This window comes from Lolium rigidum, chromosome 3, assembly GCF_022539505.1.
Source record: "Lolium rigidum isolate FL_2022 chromosome 3, APGP_CSIRO_Lrig_0.1, whole genome shotgun sequence".
NCBI classification, from domain to species: Eukaryota; Viridiplantae; Streptophyta; class Magnoliopsida; order Poales; family Poaceae; genus Lolium; species Lolium rigidum.
Window position 1 is genome coordinate 198204537 of NC_061510.1, and position 19554 is coordinate 198224090.

The 19554-nt window shown below is 47.0% G+C and overlaps 1 pseudogene; it reads right to left on the reverse strand.

The window, feature by feature from the left end:
* Window positions 1-248: 248 nt before the first annotated feature.
* On the reverse strand, window positions 249-4153 carry LOC124698819 (annotated as a pseudogene).
* Window positions 4154-19554: the final 15401 nt, after the last annotated feature.

Consider the following 19554-nt stretch of genomic DNA (forward strand, 5'->3'; position numbering starts at 1 on the left):
AGAAAAAAACCCCACGATTATGCAAACATCCAAGAATTGAAAGAGTTGGGTCGTGGTACCTGAAGGCGACAAAGACGAGGCACTGTGCCCTGAGCTGCTTCAGCTGCGGCTGCGTGAACGCCGCAGCCGGGCGAGAAGACGGAAGCATCTGTGCTCTCCTCGGCAGATGGATGTGCCGGCCGGCTGGCTCAATGCTGTTGATGTGTTCACTATGTCTGTTCTAACTGGACCTGCTGCTGCGAGGAGTAAATTATTCATCACAGGATAGGTACAGACGGAGAAGTCTACAAGATTGCTACATCAGCATAATTTGTTGGTATACATCCACACAAGGAATGCGGCCAAAAGCCCATGACAGAAGACGCTATTTTTCATGATTCAAAGCAAAACAAACATATGCCTTCCTAGGCTTACTCTACGCGTCAAGGATAAGCACCTGCATCCGCTGCAAATGCAACTTTACTGAACCACCTGCTAAAAGCCTAAGCTGTGCCAGGATCTGGTTACATCACCAATTGAAACACATCATATTTTTGGCCCCCCAAAACGCATCACGCAATCTAAGAAAAAGGAGGCATCAGAAAATACATAAAGCAACAGCAAGTTTTGCAATTGACCGCCGGCTGCATGTCATTCATCAGGTCCTAATTCTAGATAATCTTTGCCTAACGCCCTGGAACACAAGTTACGACAACATAAAGTTATGGTGCTGTGAGCGGAGCTCATATCAGTCAGAGAGCTTCAGCCTTGAACGGAGCTCAGCTAGGGTGCTGCGAAACTGCATTTCATCGCCACCACATACTTCCTGAGCCATGTTAACATCCACTTTCAGCCTACACAGTTCTGCATCTTCATCTCTTGTCTCCCTTGCAATCTGCTCTGCTTCCCCACGAAGGTACTCAAGTCTCTGCTCAAGCTCAAATATTGTTCCTTCCTTTTCATCAAGTAGTGCGCACTTCTGGGACACGGCAGACTCCTTCCCCGGAAGCAATTCTTTCAACTTGCCCAGGTCTCCAAGATGTTGAGTGTGCTCCAATTTGATCTGGACCAGTTTGCTCAGGCTATGCTGCAATGACTTAACATCAAATCCATTTTCTGCTAAATGGGCAAGTGCACTCATCTTCCTTTGAAACAAATCCATGTCGTCTTTTATGCATGATTTCTTCACACTTTCAACTAAGCTGGCATAAGTCACCATTAGACCTATAGCCATTCCTTCACGCAGTTCTGGCACAAATTGCTGAAGTGGGAGGAAATGGGGTTCCTGTGGTACCTTCTGAAACACTTCCAGTGGTTCAATTTGACCCCATATGGGCGAGGTCTTTACAAATGGAGCACACTCACCAGAGATATGACATGAAGGAAATGTTGAGTGCAGAGAAGTCCCGACAACTGAGCAGCTCCTTAGTATTGTGTTGTCCATGGTGCTCTGTGAACTCCCAGCATTCTGGATCTGTAGTTGAATTGGTCTCTTGTCCACTTTTCCCCGATCAAGAAAACCTGGCATCAATAAACTGCTACAGTGAAACACAGCATACAACTAATGCAGGTTTCTACCACAGGTAGTCTACACAGAACATACCTTGTCCATTACAGATTGCTTTGAAGCCTGGAGGTACTAAAGGAAACAGTTCTTGATTTGTTACTTCATTCACGTTCACTTCTTCCTCCAAATTTCCATTGAGCTGCTGGCAAGTATGAGGTCCTCTCTTCTCCACTTGTCTCTGAACAAATTACCCAGGTGAGAAAGCCACCAAAGAACAGAATTATCTCATGAACACAGAACATTCTTACCTCCACGGAGCATTCTTTCTGTCTCCCTGGCACTTTCTTTATACCTCTCTTCTTTTCAGCTGCTGCAGATTACACAGCAATATTTAGACTTTGGTAAACCATCTTGTTGATGTATCACTGTGAAGACGAACTACTTACATTTCTTAGAGGCAAAAACCTTTGTGGTTGAGGCATTATCAGTCCCTCTTGACACCTGCAAACAGATTGACAGACAGAACAGGTAATGCAAATGCATATGGATAATATAACTGAAGAGTTTAACATAAACAGTAACAAGACATACTGCATCAGACGCCCTCATATGTTTATCCAGCGGTGAAGGTGTGCCGCACGTAGAAGCAGTCAAAGCACAAACAATGTCCCTACCAGAGCTATTGTCATTACCCTTCAACTGAATCTGCACATGAGAAAGATCGACATGATCAATAACTATAGATGCATTGCATGTATACGTTACTTCAACAACAAAACAAGATGACAGAACCTCACATTATCAAATGTGTTGCTGTTTCCCTGAAGTGCTCGAATAGGATGCACTTCCCCACCTTTATGCTTGACAGTACATTTCCCTACCTGGAGTGGCTGGACAAAGAGTGGGCTGTCCAGTGGTTCCTCAACAGCATTATCTACACAAGATGAATCCATTTTCTGTTTTCTTAATCCTGCACTCAAAACCATAGCGTGGGTTTCATCAGCACTTGTTCCACCGTCAGGTGTACTAAACTGACCATCTGAATGCATCATGTCAAGCGGGATTTCTTGAATAACAACTTCCACAATACCATGTGCTCTTGATTCATTCTGCGGGGTTGGATGTTCTGGGGAAGCATCAAGAAGCCCAAGCCCCTTTATCGGCGCTGCACAAGAACTCACTATCCTTTTTGAAAGAACTTGAAAGTTATTTTTTCCAGAGCTCGGAGAGCAGGATTTGGGAGAATAACTGCTTGCTAGTAACTTGCGTAATGCAGATACAGTAGTGTCCATGTCAGACTCCAATGCATGTTCAGGACCTTGAGTTAACTCTTGAAGGTTTTTTGGCGACAGTTCTTTCCTTGACCTTTTTGTGGCTGAAGATTGAGCATGATTGCTATGTTCATCATCACCGGATGCCACCTTAAGAGGTGAGCATGGACGCTTTCCTGATACAGACTGACGCCTGTTACCTTGTCTCTGCATAAGTAAAGAATTTTCTAGAATGGGTCATGTAAATTGAAATACATCCATCCAATGGTAAAATAGATAACAAAAGGAACATCAAATATTATATCGACAGAAGAGTTATAAAAACGTTTTCAAGTCATATACAAATAGATGCATATGGACACGTAATTCAAACATAGTATGTACGTATTTACCTTGGGACTTACAATCCTCCAATGCTTTCCATCCCACTTGTATTGCGGCTTGAGCAACTCTGGCACCTTGTTGAGCAGCAGCTCTTGGTCCTTTCCATCTACGCGAACCTCATACTCCCCTCGGCAATTGCCTTGTTGACGATCCCTGGTGACCAGGCCCCGTCACAGTATACCTCGACAGCGGCACCAGGGCGGAGCTGGAACTCGCTCTCCCGCGGAGAGTGCTCCACATCTGGTCTGATGAATAGGCAATGCAGGTACTCCATGGGCTTTCCCCCACCGTCGTCTCCCTCCAGATCAGTGTACTCGACGATGTAGCTGAGGCCATCGATGACCTTGGCGACGGTTGCTGGGAACCAGGAATAGCCGTACACCTCCCTGTCCCTGACGACCTCGACCTTGTCCCCGACGTCGTAAAGCTTCACCGCCCGCTTGGGCTTGACGGAGACCGCGGCCCGCGAGGGAAGCCAGTGGCCGTCGACGTAGTCGCGGCGGGGGCGGACGTGGCGGGGATCTTGGAAGGTGATGACCTCGCGGGTGATGGGGAAGGCGGCGGTTAGGGGGTTGGTGGCGAAGAGGATTCCGGACCACCATCCGTCGTTGTGGAAGGCCTCCACGATGTCGTGGAGGCGGAGAGGGTGCGGGTTGGAGGGCGGCGGCGGGGGGCGGGGGCGGATGTGGGTGGGGGCGAAGGGCTCGACGAGGGTGCCCCCGGAGTCGTCGGAGAGGAGGTGGGTGTAGGTGACGGAGTAGCGGGGGCGGTATCCGCGGCCGCGCGCCGGGAGGAAACCGTCGACGACGGCCTCGAACCAGGAGCCGTGGAAGCCGTCGTCGTCGACGCGGACCTCGACCTCGGTGCCGGGGGCGAGGGGCGGCTTCTGGGCGAGGGGCGGCTCGGAGGAAGGGGGCGTGGAGGGGGACTGCGGCGGCCTACGGGAGGACTTGGAGGGGCCGCTCCAGCCTCGGTTGCGGCGGCGACGCGTCGGCGCCGAGCGGCCGGCCATTTTGGGGGAGATGGGGGATGGGGGATGGGGGTTTGCGGGCGGGCCGGGGGTTTTGGGTTGGGAGTGAGACTGGGAGGGCGTTCCGGCCGGCCTCCCTCGTGATTCTTCTCGACAAAGGAAGGACTGCCGTCTGATTGCCACGCGTTACGAACCAAGTCTGCACTCTGACATGTAGGCCACTCTATGGACTGGGGACGGAGGGGCCACAAGTCACCGGGTGTACCCTTTTGGCTGGCACTGGCAGATACGTAGCCTCCCTAGAAGAGAGGTCGGATTAAGTTTCTCAGCTTTCCCTTCTCCCTTTATTTATTTGTTACTCCGCCTCAGGCAGGCGTGGAAGGGCAGGTGGCGTGTGGGTGTGGTGGCAGGCTGCGGCAGGGATGGTCTTTTTGACTGCGCGGCTGCTAGGGTTCACGTGAAAGGTCGCGCCAATTTGAACCCAACCCACCTCCTCGCCACAGCCAGCCCGGCCCGCAGCCTGTTGTAACTATGTTGACGCGATGGTAGTAGCTCAATAGGCATTTATCTTCGATCCAGGTTGTTTCTTCCAAGCTGGCACCTAGAATAGTACGTAGCTTTGACTGCTGCATGTACTTGATTAGTGATTAGGCCTGCATAACTTCCTACCAAACAGCGCATTGTTTGTGGCTTTTCAAAGACACCAAAGATAAGAGCAATTCTAATAGTATAGCCAACTGTTAGCTATAAAAAGATGTCATATTATTTATAGTCATCATATAGCTAACATGTATAATAGTTGGCTATAAAAATGTAGTACTTTACTAATATATGGCCCACCAGGTGTCTAGGAGCACGTGCAAGAGCTGGCTATTGCATAGTAGCCCACCTCCCTTCTCTCTCCTCTTATCTCTTCTCCAACTCATCTAAAATATATTATTTAATGTCTTATAGTCAGCTGACTGGACTCTATTGTACTTGCTCTAAGTATATAAGAGCAATTCCATAAAGCCAACATATACAATAGTGAGCTATAAAAATGTAGTACTTAATCAATGTGTGGCCCACCTTTCACTCTCACAAAGTGCCTAGGAGCACGTGCTAGAGTTGGCTCTTGCATAAGAGCCCACTCTCCTTCTCTCTCCTCCTCTCTCTCCTCCAACTAAGCAATAATATACTATTTTAATCCTTATAGCCAGCTGACTAGGACTTATTGTACTTGCTCTAAGTTTGGTAAATTGATATCTGGATGCCTAGAGGAAAGCAATGTTTGAATCATGTCAGGAATAGAACGGCAAGCTGCAGCTAGAGGTTCAGTTTTAATGTACCAGGGATGAGAGAACCATACATCCTTGAAGAAAGGGCAAAGAAACAGCAAATGCATCTCATCTTCAATAGCCCCACATCTCAGAATAGTTTTCTTTAATATGCTTTGAGAATTTGCAAGCTCTCTTACCTGTAGGTACAACTCTTCTGAGAAGCGTCCATGCGCAAGTTTGTACTCTCGGCACCATTAGTTTGTCTTGCCAAACCTGGTTTAGGAGTTGAATAATCTGTCGGGGTATAATTTCTGGGCGCTGACATAGGCATCCCAAATGGGCCTGCCGAATATAGTACCCGGGGTTTATTGAAGGCCCACTACCCGAAGAATAAGAAGACTCGAGAGCCCAAGATGTATTTAAGGAAAAGATAGAGTTGTAATAGGAAGTGTTATTTGTAATCCGGCGGGATGAGTTAGAAACCGTCCCGGACTCGTAATCCTTGTATAGCACGAATCCCTCGGCTCCACCTATATAAAGGGGGTCGAGGGACGAGAAGATCATCGAATCATTGTTTGCAAACCCTAGTTTTCATATTCGTCGAGTACTTTTCTACTGAAACCTTCGAGATCTACTTGCCCTCTACTTCTAACTAAACCCTAGCCTACAATCCATAGGCATTGATAAGTTAATCCCTTGTCAATTGGCGCCGTCTCGTGGGAATTAGAGGCGTAAGGATCCGATCTCGATGGCACGTTCAAGATCTTCAACATCGTCAACCGGAAGCAACACTATGGATCAAGGTAAACGGATCGCTATCGGTCTTGTTGATTTTGTTCCTCACCCACCCTCCCGTTTGGATGCATATGCGTATCTGGTGGAGCCCTTGGAGATGACGTTCGGAAGGTTCCACTTTCGCGTCGAGAAGGAAGGATCGTATCGTGTCGAAATTCCGATTTCGTCGGGATCGTCGGCGGTTGATTCCGATTTTTCAAGCTATGCATCGTCAACCGAGTCGAAGGAGAAACTTCGGCAACACATTACGTTAACATCGAGCAAGAGAGAAACTCGCCAAGATCTTCAGCAACGCATCGTCTGAGTCATCCGCGGACTCATATATAAGCGATGGCTCAAGCGATGTCGACAATTACGACTTCATCGACAAGTCTCTCACAGTGGGCAAGGTCTTCATCAATCTCAACAATGATGTCACCGAACCCAACATAGATCTGAGTACAAAATATCATCGGATTTATGCTATCGAAAATCAAGAGGAAACATCGGAGGCTTTCGACGAGTTGGGAAATCCTTTTGTCGATCCCTCAGATCTAAGGAGAGGTATGGGCACTAAATATGACGGGCCCACACCACGCGTCAGAGTTCAACTTCCACAAGCAAGCTTGGGATAGAGCGGCAAAAGCCTTAGATGGTTCGGAACCAATGACGACGACGACTACAGCTCAAGAACCGCAAGCTTATCAATATAGGCTCGCACGAACCGCCCGAGAAATAGAAAAACAGACGAACTGAGTTGAACGAGAGAAAGGAGGCAGCTTCTGCATCCAGCAGGAGAAGGGCAGATTTAAGTAGACAATCTAGAGTTTCGGGCGATAGCCACAGGGAAGATCGGAACAGAGGAAGATCAAGGTTACAACATATACCTGAGGCAGAAAGAGAATACTTAGTTCAAAACCTCGACATGTCCTTTATGACGATAGATACAAGAGGAAATATTATCCCTAAAACACCGGAAGCTGGGGTATATGGCGACACAAGCCTACATCCTCGCATCCAAACCACCCCCGGGAGATCCAAGGGAGACATTATACAACATGGCACCGGCAGGAGTTGGAGCTATGGGGACGAGCATTCGTAGCAACGCCTCCCGAAGGAACGCCAAGGCAAAATAGTCCACGACCTGCGGCAACAACGGCGGCAGTTCCTGAAGGACCGAGTGGAGCAAGAGACACAGGAGTACAAGCAAGGGTCGATAGAGCAAGGCAAAGCAGAAGGGATCATCGGCAGTCCCCGGAGCTTAATGACGAGGATATGTGCGGTCTACCATGCTTCACGAGAAGAGTCCGAAAAACTCGAGTCCCCTCGGGATTCAAGTTACCCGATCACTTCAAAAAGTTCGACGGCCCGCAAGATCCGGAGGATCGGCTAATTGATTACCTCGAGACGGTGAAGCTAACTCGGAGGAACTAGAGCAACAGACCATGCAAAGTATTTAGGTACATTTAAGTGGAGCCGCACGATCCCGGATCAAAAAACTTCCGCCAGGATCCATCGACAACTGGGAAAATTTTGAGGACGTATTCGTCAAGAACTTCGAGTCCACATGCAAGAAGCCTCGCGTCGTTAGAAGAGCCGAGGGCGTGTCGACAAAAGCCGGATGAGTCAATGAGAAAATACATCCAAAGGTGGAACATCATAAAAAACTCGGCGTAAAATATATCCGACGAGAGAGCAATAGATGCGTTTGTCGCGGGAATCAGGCGCGGAGATTTTGTCGAGGACTTGGGAAGGACCAATCCAAAAACAGTATCCGCGTTGATGGAAATAGCAAATAGATGGGCAGACGGAGAAGACGCCGTCCACAATAAACGACACAGGTCGCCAGAAGAAGACCGTGGTCGAAATTATCAGTCGAGGCGACGATTTCCTCGGCAGTATCCAAGTTATGATGCCCCAGGGCAAATTTCGGCAGGATTTCGAGCAAATACAGGAGGAAGCAACAGAGACGATTATCAGAGAAGCAATGAGCAGCGAAGCGATAATAGGGACGACTCCCGCAACAGGCAAAATAGTGGGCCAAGGTTTCCAAGACCTTTTGTGTCTCCCGAAGAAATGTTAAATGGACCGTGCCAGATGCATTTTTTCCTCGATAGCAATGGGAAAAGACAGTCAGGACACCTGCAGAAGGATTGTCGAAATTTTCAAGCAATGTTCAGATGTGCAGAAAACGCTCACGCACGAGCAGCACAGAGAAACCCTCGGGAGCCTAGGAGTGAAGTTCATCTACCGCCACCTCCCGCGATTACAGAGGACAATCGACACCAGCTTAGAATAGCGGCAGCACCTGCACCACCACCCTATGTTGATCCTAACTCCAACGGAGCAGTGTCGATGATTCAGAAGGGAAGGCCGTCCAATAGAGCTCAAAAAGTAATCTCACGACAGGTGTTTATGGCGTAGAAAATGCCTCCACCAACAGTTGAGTACCTTAATTGGTCAGGACAAGATATAGGCTTCACAATAGCAGATCATCCGCAGCAAGTTCCTCGACCAGTGGCGATCAGCACTTATTTTACCAGCAGTTATTGCGGGTTTTGATGTTTCTCGAGTGTTCATAGATGGTGGCAGCAGCTTAAACCTTATGTATGCAGATACATTGAGGAAAATGAACATATCCTTAGCAAACCTAAAGCCAACAGACACAAGGTTCCACGGCATCACACCAGACAAACCAAGTTACCCATTGGGAAAGATCAACCTCGACGTTCAGTTTGGAACCCGAGAAAATTATAGAATCGAGAGACTAGAGTTTGAAGTCGTGGATTTTCCATCGCAGTACCACGCTTTGTTGGGACGACCAGCATATGCTAGATTTATGGCAGTACCACACTATACATACCTGTTATGGAGATTGCCTGGACCCAAGGGACCAATCACGGTCAGAGGGAGTTTCGCCCTAGCTGATAAGTGCGACAAGGATTTCCATCGGTTATCAGAAACCTTCGGGATGCAAGCTGAATACTTGGCATCAAAAAGCATGATCGATTACGACGTACTGCCAGACGTCGGAAGGCCAAATAAAGAATCAACTTTCAACACAGAGAAAAATTCTAAGGAGGTGCAGATTCACCCGACAGATCCAAAAAAGACGACATCCATCGCAAACAACATGGATATCGCATAGGAAAGCGCGCTCGTCGAGTTCCTCCGTGAGAACTGGAAAATCTTCGCATGGTGTCCAGCTGACATGCCAGGAGTACCCAGGGAACTTGCCGAGCACCACCTAAATTTGGATCCAACAGCGAAACCAATCAGACAACCTTTGCGGCGTTTTTCGGAACCAAACCGCAAATCTATGCTATCAGAAATAAATCGACTAGAGGAAGCTGGTTTTATCAGAGAGATATCTACAGAAGCCACATGGGTAGCTAACCCGAGTGATGGTGCCGAAGAAAAACACGACAGTCCTTCGCATGTGCGTCGACTTCACGTGTCTCAACAAACATTGCCCTAAGGATCACTTTCCCCTCCCAAGGATCGATCAAATTATCGACTCCACGGCAGGTTGTGAACGTCTTTCCTTTTTGGATGCATACTCTGGTTATAACCGGATCAGATTAAAAGAAGATGATGAAGCCAAAACAGCGTTTATTACACCTTACGGCGTGTTCTCGCTACAAGACAATGCCCTTCGGTCTAAAAAACGCGGGAGCAACATATCAGAGGATGATGCAGAAGTGTTTAGCAACACAGATCGGGAAAAACGTGCAAGTATACATCGACGATGTCGTCATAACATCAAAAAAGGGGGCAACGCTGATCGAGGATCTTAAAGAAACTTTTGACAACCTCGACAAATTCTGCCTCAAGCTGAACCCGACGAAGTGTTCCTTTGGCGTCCCAGCGAGGAGAACTTCGGGGTTTCTAGTTTCAGACAAGAGGGATTGAAGCAAACCCCGACAAAATACAAGCCATAGTAACAATGAGGAAGCCAACGAAGTTGAAAGAAATACAGACAGCTAACCGGGCGAGTCGCAGCTTTGAGCAGTTCGTCGCCGGGTTAGGAGAAAAAGCGCTACCATTTTACGCGCCGATCAAACAAGGAGATAAATTCCAAGTGGAACGAAGAAGCCGATAGAGCTTTCGAGGATCCGAAGCGAAAAATCTCGACACCACCAATCCTGGTGGCTCCAAAGGAAAAGGAACCTCTCCGCGTCGTATATTGCAGCCACACCCCAAGTGGTTAGCACGGTGTTAGTTGTCGAAAGAGAAGAAGAAGGGAAAATCCATGGAGTACAGCGGCCGGTATACTTCGTGAGCGAAGTCTTGTCACCCTCGAAACAAAGGTACCCTCGCACCAAAAGCTAGCATATGGAGTATTCACTACAAAGACGAAAACTGCGCCACTATTTTTCGGCACATCCAATCATAGTGGTCAATGAAGCTCCCTTGTCAAATATACTGAACAACCCAGAAGCTACGGGTCGTGTCTCCCTTTGGGGAATAGAACTTTCCCCTCGGGACATCACGTACGAAAAAAGAAAAGCAATAAAGTCGCAAATACTGCCGGACTTCATCGCAGAGTGGATGGAGTTGCAAAATACAGGACCTCCAGATTTATCGAGAACCTGGACTATGAACTTTGATGGGTCCAAAAGACTAGAAGGGGCTGGCGCAGGAGTAGTACTCATATCACCTGAAGGCGACAAGTTGAAGTACATCCTTCGGATGACGTTCCCTAACGCATCCAACAACGAAGCAGAATATGAGGCTCTCATACATGGGATGAAGATGGCGAAAGCCTGCGGAGCAACTCGATTAAAAATCTTCGGCGATTCACAATTGGTAGCTCAGCAAGTTATGAACCAATGTGACGCCATTAATGATAGCATGATGGCATACAAGGAGGTGTACAATGAGCTCGAGAAGTTGTTTGATGGATGCGAGGTAAATCATATTAGTAGATTGAGCAACGACGAAGCCGACGTTCTTGCAAACATCGGGTCGCAGTGCCTTGCAGTCCCACCAGGTGTATTTTGGGAGGAGATAACAGAGAGATCTACTGAGTCAACAAAATCAAAAAAGAAGGAAAAGAAACCCTCGGGGGCTACCAAGGAGAAGCAAGAGGAGGAAGAAGAAGAGCAAGACCTGGTCATGGTAATACAGATACCATGGATGCAGCCGTATATATCATATATCCTCAGGAAAGAAATACCCGACGATCCAGTCGAAGCAAGGCGAGTAATTCGACGCTCCAAAGCTTTCACAGTGGTTAAGGGAGAACTATATAAGCGAAGTATTTCGAGGCGTCTTGCAAAGGTGCGTTACACCCGAAGAAGGAAGAATAATTCGAAGGATGTGCACGAAGGAATATGTGGCCACCACGCAAGTAGTCGAGCTATCGCAGCCAAGGTTTTTCGGGCGGGATTCTACCGGGCGACAAGCAATTGAGGACGCTAAGGACATAGTACGAACTTGCGACGCGTGTCAAAGGTTTGCCGCAAAACCGCACTCTCCAGCAGCAGAGCTAGCCCCAATACCTTTGTCGTGGCCCTTTGCACAATGGGGACTCGATATGGTGGGCAAGTTACACAAATCATGGCCAGGAGGAAAGGAGTACATGCTAGTAGCTGTCGACAAATTTACAAAGTGGATAGAAGCGAAGCCGATAAATTCACCGAGATGGAGCATCTGCAGTAAAATTCATACAAGGCCTCGTCTTCGGGTTTGGAGTGCCCCACGAAGCATCGTCACGGTACAACGGCGGCAACTTCACATCCAATGAATTCAAAGACTATTGCAAAGAGGTGGGTATCAAGCTGAACTTTGCGTCGGTTGCACATCCTCAAACCAATGGGCAAGTCGAGAAAGCCAATGGCATCATCTCGCAATGGCATCAAGAAACGTCCGTTGGGACCTTTAGAAAAAGCTCGACATACCTGGCCCGAAGAATTACCAAGTGTGTTCGTGGAGCATCCGAACAACACCAAATACGGCGACACAAGAAACCCCGTTTTTTCGGTCCATGGCGCGGAGGCGATACTTCCGATAGAAATAGAGCACGACTCCCCTAGAGTCACGACGATATGATGAAGAAGCTTCAAAGATAGCATTGGAAGACGATGTGGACGCACTCGACGAAGCTCGAGACGAAGTACTATCTCGCGTAACCAAATATCAACAGGACTTGAAGAATTACCACAGTCGACGTCTGCGGCCAAGATCTTTTCAGGTGGGCGACCTAGTTCTTCGGCTCACGCAAAAAAGTCACGAAAAACTCGAGTCACCATGGCTTGGCCCTTACATCGTCACGGAAGTAATCGGAGGAGGAGCATACAGAATAAAGGACAAGAAGACAGGGGTGGAGGAGCCAAACCCCTGGAACGTGGCGCAACTCAGGCGGTTCTACGCCTAGAGTTGAAATATAGTCCTAGTAAAACTTCAATGTACTGAAACGCCCACGAGTTTTCAGACGCACTCTTTTCCTTTTTCGGGGCACCGAGTGGGGCCGGGAAAGGTTTTTAATGAGGCGGGCTCGTGGTGCTACAATATAATAAAGATAGTGGAGATATACTTCTTATTTTTCGACACGCTCGGGGGCTCAAACGCCCAAGTCTCAAAATACATACAATATAGATTCACTGAAATATTTCGCCTTGGTACATTAATACCTCGCCAAATAAATATAATGTACACATCAAAAAACATAAAGTGCCTTGGTTTACAAAACCTCGCCATACAAATATAGAACCTCGACATCAAAGATACTCAACAATGGGCAATCTACCCATAAGGACAAACAAAGATGTCTTATTCCAGCAGAAAAAATAGATTTCAAGGAAGGAAAAATAGTGCAATCTTCGTCTAGTTAAGCTCGGGGGCTTCAACAACATAAAGGACCTCAGCAACATACAATGAGTTCCTTCGAAAATATGAGATACAAGGTTTCTAACATGATACAAGTCAACTAAATCCCAAGATAGTATCTACCGACAAGCCCCTGGTTGTTTTATGTTCAGCATAAGAACCCTTGGTAAAGAACTCTGAGTCCATCCGAAGAAGTTCATCTATCATCGACTCGGCCACAGGAGCTACCATGGCATCAATTGAGTCAATATCATTTTTCCGACGAGTTTTCTTGGCCAGGCAACCAGCCAACAATCTTCGTCGGGTCCAACTTTGGGTAACAAATGTTTATCATAATCATGGCAAATCTCGCTCCAGCGAGTGAGTTGAGCTCGCACAAAGTTATGGATGCGAGGAGCATCTCCGAATACCTCCAATAATTCGGGAAGAGTTTTCGGAACCTCGTTTCGCGGAAACAGATTCCTATAGACAAGGGTTAATGTCGACGTGCAAAAGGCCGAGAAAATCGCGCACCCGACAAGCACGATCTTGGAACCTAACAATTTGTTGGGTTCGTTCGAGAGTGGCCAGAACAAACACCCATGATTAAGGGAGAGGTTAACAAGAAGATTTGTTCTCTCATTCACCCTCTGATCTTCGGCAGCAGAATCAAGAACTGAGCCTGTTAAAAGCAACAGGGCAAGAAATTGGAAGAAAGGCACAACAAGATAAAGAAGAGGCATCAAAAGAAGGCAAAAACGTACCTAGCATATCTGTGCTAGCCTCCAAGCATCAGCTCAAGCATACTATTTTCTCGGGTTGTGGCTCCCTTTGCTTCCAGTACAGCAGCATCCCTAGCAGCCACAGCTTCTTCGGCTTGATGAAGAGCAAGTTTTTCTCCTTCAGAGGCTTTTCGAGATTGCTCCATCATGGCCAAAGTTTGTTTCTTCATAGACTGAAGTTGTTGTCGAAGTTCTTGTAAATCTTCCGACAAATGCCCGCTTGACGAACTCTTGAGGAGACTAGGGTCGACTAATATTTTCTTCGAGAAGGAAGATGCAGGTGAAGCAGCGGCAGAGCAAGGAGGAGTCGAGTAGTTATCAAATATTAACTGGAAAAGAAAGGCCCAGGATCAATGAAAAGCACGAGGGAAAATTTCATTTACTTGCTAGAATATTTACATGGGTATTACAAAAGAAAGTTCTCCAGGAAGACTAAGTGAGTAATTGTCGCCAAAGCTAAAATGGCGACAAGACCAAAAGAAACGGAAAAGGAAACAAGGAGGCATGCTACTAGACCTCCGGCCTCGAGGAGCTGGGAGTCGAAGTTGGTTTAATCCCGAGATACGCCAAGATTTTCTTCGTATTGGGCTTGGCCGCCTTCATCAGTGACTTCCACCTCGACCGCTCTATCCGATCGGTGTCGCCAACCTTCGTCCGGCCGAGAGTCTGTCGACTGTCAGCAACCAGAGCAACAGTATTTTCAACTGCCACCTTCATATTCTCATGGCGCATCTTCAGCCCAAGATCTTCTGATGTATTGAAAAGCTTGGCAAGGTCAAGGAAAGTCGAAGGTTCCTCTTTCTTCGGGAAGAAGTAGGGGAACAACGCCGACAAAGCCCCACTAGCATTGGCCACGCCTTCACAAATTTCGCGTCCATGGAGCTCCAAAAGAGAAAGTGCGTCAAGGAGAGGGTCATTGACGGGATTCTCCAGATCATAATCTTGGCCTGTTTGGGCTGACACACGAGACAACATATTAGTCGAAAACCAAGACACAGAAAATGCAACAAAATAGAAGAAATTGAGGATATTACTCAGCGTACGTCGACATTGCGACTTCAAACGCTTGATGACCCCTTGCTCACGAGCAGCCTGTGCAGTTTTCTGCTCGTGTAAGGCAGATTCAGCATCTTTGAGCCTTTGCTGCAATTCTTCGACACTAGCGGCCTTTGATTTAGCATCATCAGCTTCAGCTCTAGCTTCGCTAGCGGCAAGCTCCGCCTTCTTACGAGCCGTCTTACTTTGCTCGAGTTTTCGAGCAAGTGTCTCGGCACGTTGGTTAGCCTCCGCAAGTTTTTCTGTTGAGATGTGGAAAAGAAAGATCAAAAATAGCGACAGGCAGCATGAGTAAAAAACCAGGGAAAAAAAAAGCGAGTATAAAAATCGTTACCTTCGGCTCTGCTGGCATACTCGCGGTACCCAATAAATTGGGACCCGATGCGGATAAGATCCTTGATCATAGGCTGTCAAAGAAGAAGAAAAGAAGGGGAAAAACTTCGGCATTACAAAAAGTAAGGTTCCATAAAAGCAAAAAAGAGGAAAGATGGATCTCGATAAACTTACATCATCCAAGAGGCTGCGACGAATAGCTGCTCGGTTGAGGAGGAGGCTCAACGATCATTTCAACCCTTGCCCTTTTTGGCGAAGGGACAAGGGGGCTCGATGGTGGAGTAGTGGTGACGACGTTTTGCTGGGGAGGCGATGTTTCATCTCCTTCAACTAACGTGTCTGAAACAAGCACAGTACGTGACGTGCTGGTCCGAGGAGCTACGTCAGTAACTGGTACTTCTTCTTCCTCATCACTAGTGAACAAAAATCGACAGTACAAAAAGCAAGACAAGTTAAATCTTTCGAGCACATAAAAATAGTGAGGAGAGATAAAGTTGACTTACGAGCTGATGAGGGATTCAACATAAGGATCATAAGCTGCCTTCGGATGAGAGGGAACAACTTCTTCAGCCTTAGAAATGCCAGAATCCTCGGCTTCAGTCCTTTTCCTTTTGTTCTTTGGAGAAACAGGCAGGAGGAAGGGATTCGGTCGATTCACCGGCCTCGGACTCGGCTTCTTTCTCATGAGAAGCCGCAGATTTGTGAGAACCCGCGACTTCACTTTCAGGAACAGAAGAGCCTTGAACATCTTCGGCAACTATACCCATTTCTTCGACTTCTCCATCCTCAGGAAGAGGAGGAAGGGAAGCCATAGTAGGGTGATCCTATAAAATATAGCGACAAAGGGAAAAATAGCGAGATATTAATACAATGAAATGCAGGAACAATTCGGAACAAAGACAAAAATTCGAGAAGGCAAAATACCTCGGGGAGAGGATTAGTGGAGCTGTAGGGTTCCACGCGACAAGAGGAAGGAATAGGATCCCTCTTACTCAGCGAGGTAATTCTTCGAATAAGCTTCTCCAAGTCCTTCACGGAAAGATCATTGGAGAGCTCTGTTGGCGTCATTGGCACCGGAATACGTCCAAAGGGGATTTTTGCGAGCCCGAAGAGGCTGCACTCTAATCCTAAGAAAATAGGCTGTGATTTGGACACCGGACAACTCTTTGCCTCGAGTATTTTGGAGCCGATGAATACGAGTCATAAGAGCTTCGTCGCCTTTCTCTCTTCTTCGGAAGCTTCGGCGTCCCAGGAGTGGCGGCGTTGAATCTTCGCGTTTCCGTCAAAGGGAACTATGTTGTGTTCCACGGAATTGGCGCTTTCTTCGTGTATGTAGAGCCACCTCTTGCGCCATCCTTGGACAGAGTCGGGAAATTTGACGTCGAAATAATCGACATCGGTTCGGACACAGATAACTACGCCACCTATGTTGTAGGTGGCGTTATGAGCGCCATTACGGCGAAGGCAGAAAATGCGTTTCCAGAGAGCCCAATTGGGAGCAACTCCAAGAAAGCATTCGCAAAGTGTGATAAAAATAGAAATGTGAAGAATGGAATTGGGGGTCAGCGGGTGCAGCTGAATCCCATAGACAAAGAGAAGACCGCGGAGGAAATCATGGATTGGGGTAGAGAGGCCGCGGATAAGATGATCAACAAAACTAACCCGATACTCCATTGGAGGCTTGGGATAGCTTTCTTCACTGGGGAAGCGGATGGCGTCTTCCTTCTTCATCGAGCCGAGCCTTTTCAGCATATTGACGTCTTGATTGGAGATTTTGGATCTCTCCCACTCAAGATCTTCAGCGGCCATCTTGGACTGCGGAGTGCTCGTGGCGAGTCAAACGCGCACGCGGTGGCATCCACGGCAGCGGATTGAGCAATGTATGCGAGTACGGGAAATCGGCGAGAATTGGGCGCAGGGGAAGATTTGCGAAGAGACACAGGTGAGCGGCGCAAGCAAGGGGATGAACGGAGGTTGAAGATAGGTTTATATAAGAATTAGGGGTCGCAGTGTACCGTTGGATGAGGAAATCGTGTGGTGAGAATGGATCTTCTAGATTCAAGGGCAAAAAAGTATTTTTACTGAGATAGGCGTTACCGTACGTGCGCCAGAAAAAGCGGAGGACGTGTGTCCCCCACTTGCACGACGTGTCAACATGGTGGGAGAGATGGACCCACAAAGCAGAAAAATTTCGACCATTGATAGAGTTGAAGAAAATTTGACAAGGGAAAATATGTCGACAAGAAAAAGGAGAATGGTGACAGGATAAGTTATTTGAATGCATCGGGAGCCTTTGGTCAGAAACAAGTTTTTGCCCAAATGCTCGGGGGCTACTTTGACAAGATAGTAAAATCTCGAGTATGACAATATAGAAATGTTGAGCCTACAGTCAAGAGCAAGTTCTTGGCTGTAGCCTCGGGGGCTACTCCCATCGGGAGCGCTGTTCGCGCACCCGAGAGATAAAAATAAAAAAGAGTGAGAAGAAGAAAAAAAAAAAGAGAAATGAGATCATATTGAGAGATAATGGCAAAATAGTGACAAGGTGGACTAAAATGTTGAGCCTACAACCAAGCACAAGTTCTTGGCTGTAGCCTCGGGGGCTACTCCCATCGGGAACGCTGTTCGCGTGCCCGATGAAACTAATAAAGGAAAAATAGAACAGCAAGAGAGTATATTTCGAGTTATAATTAACTCTACATATACTCCCATCGGGAAAGCAATATAAGTCATATTTGACTCAATAAAATGTGCCATTCCAACAGCACGGAAAAGCACTCGACAATATATTCTCGGAACGCCAAAGTTGCGATCAATTTCCGAATGCCGCAAATTTGCGAAGGTAAGACCCCAGATCTATTCTGCTGCGCGTGGCATCGCCAAAGACTGCGCTCTGCTACTTTTATCCGTATCAACAGATACGAAGAAAAATCCTAACGGACGCGTTAGGTACTCAATAAATTTGACTGGGACTCGACAGAATGGTAAGACCTTAAGCGGCACCTGTCGAAGTTTACACCAGTATCCCGAAATCATGTCCGGGGACGTGATTTTGAAGTAGGTTTTTGCGGATTGCCACTAGAGCAGTTAACTAGTACCTGATCCGTCAGATGAACTAGCCCCAACTACCAATATCCCTGTACAATATAGAATTTTATGAGAAGAAGTATGAAAGTTTGAGCTTTCGAGTAAAAATAAACGAGTAGAGATTTTCCTTGACTCTATGATTCAAGCAAAATCTCGGGGGCTACCGACATAGGCATCCCAAATGGGCCTCGCCGAATATAGTACCCGGGGTTTATTGAAGGCCCACTACCCGAAGAATAAGAAGACTCGAGAGCCCAAGATGTATTTAAGGAAAAGATAGAGTTGTAATAGGAAGTGTTATTTGTAATCCGGCGGGATGAGTTAGAAACCGTCCCGGACTCGTAATCCTTGTATAGCACGAATCCCTCGGCTCCACCTATATAAAGGGGGTCGAGGGACGAGAAGATCATCGAATCATTGTTTGCAAACCCTAGTTTTCATATTCGTCGAGTACTTTTCGGCTGAAACCTTCGAGATCTACTTGCCCTCTACTTCTAACTAAACCCTAGCCTACAATCCATAGGCATTGATAAGTTAATCCCTTGTCAGGCGCTGCCTCGGAGGAAGATGGAGATTGTTGAAGCAATGTTTGTATGCGCTCTTTGATGAGTGGTTGCCTGCAGGGGTTAGTTTCCAGACCAACGTGTTTTGTCCAACCGTATTAATAATAGGAGTTTGTATGATATCACTGGCAGTATCAGGAGCGAAAAGAGAGGTAACAAGATCTACATTCCAAGCTTTGTGATTTGTCATCCAAAGGTCTTTAACTACAGAAGGGTAATAAAAATATTGTTCTTGTATGACAAGATTATCATAAATGGATTCCCATCCCGAAAACCAAGGAGAACTCCATATTGAGCTACTACCATCAACAATTTGGCAAGTAGATGTTGATATTAAGAGAGGTTTTACCTTCAGAATGGCAGCCCAAAATGCTGACTTTGGCTTGTTTGGCTTTGCTCGCCAAATGGATGTGTCATGATGATATTTTGCCTTGAGGATCTGTGCTAGATGTGTACAAGGTTCTTTTGCTAATCGCCAAGCCGCTGAGAGTACTAAGCATTGATTAATAGCCTGCAAGTTTCTAACACCAAGACCACCAACTTTTTATCAATGCAAATATCGTCCCATGCTCTAAGGCATGAGCTCTTAGTGGTTTGATCATCTTTAACACCTGTCCACCAGTGTCTTATGATTGCAGTGAGTTTAGTGAGGAATTTTTTTAAGCACTGAAGCTGTATTTTTAATTTGTCGACTTAAACTGTATTTTTTATTTCCAATCACTGAAGCTATAGCCTTTTAAGTTATAGGTTTTAGGTCACTGCAGGAAATCCCGTAAGCCCCT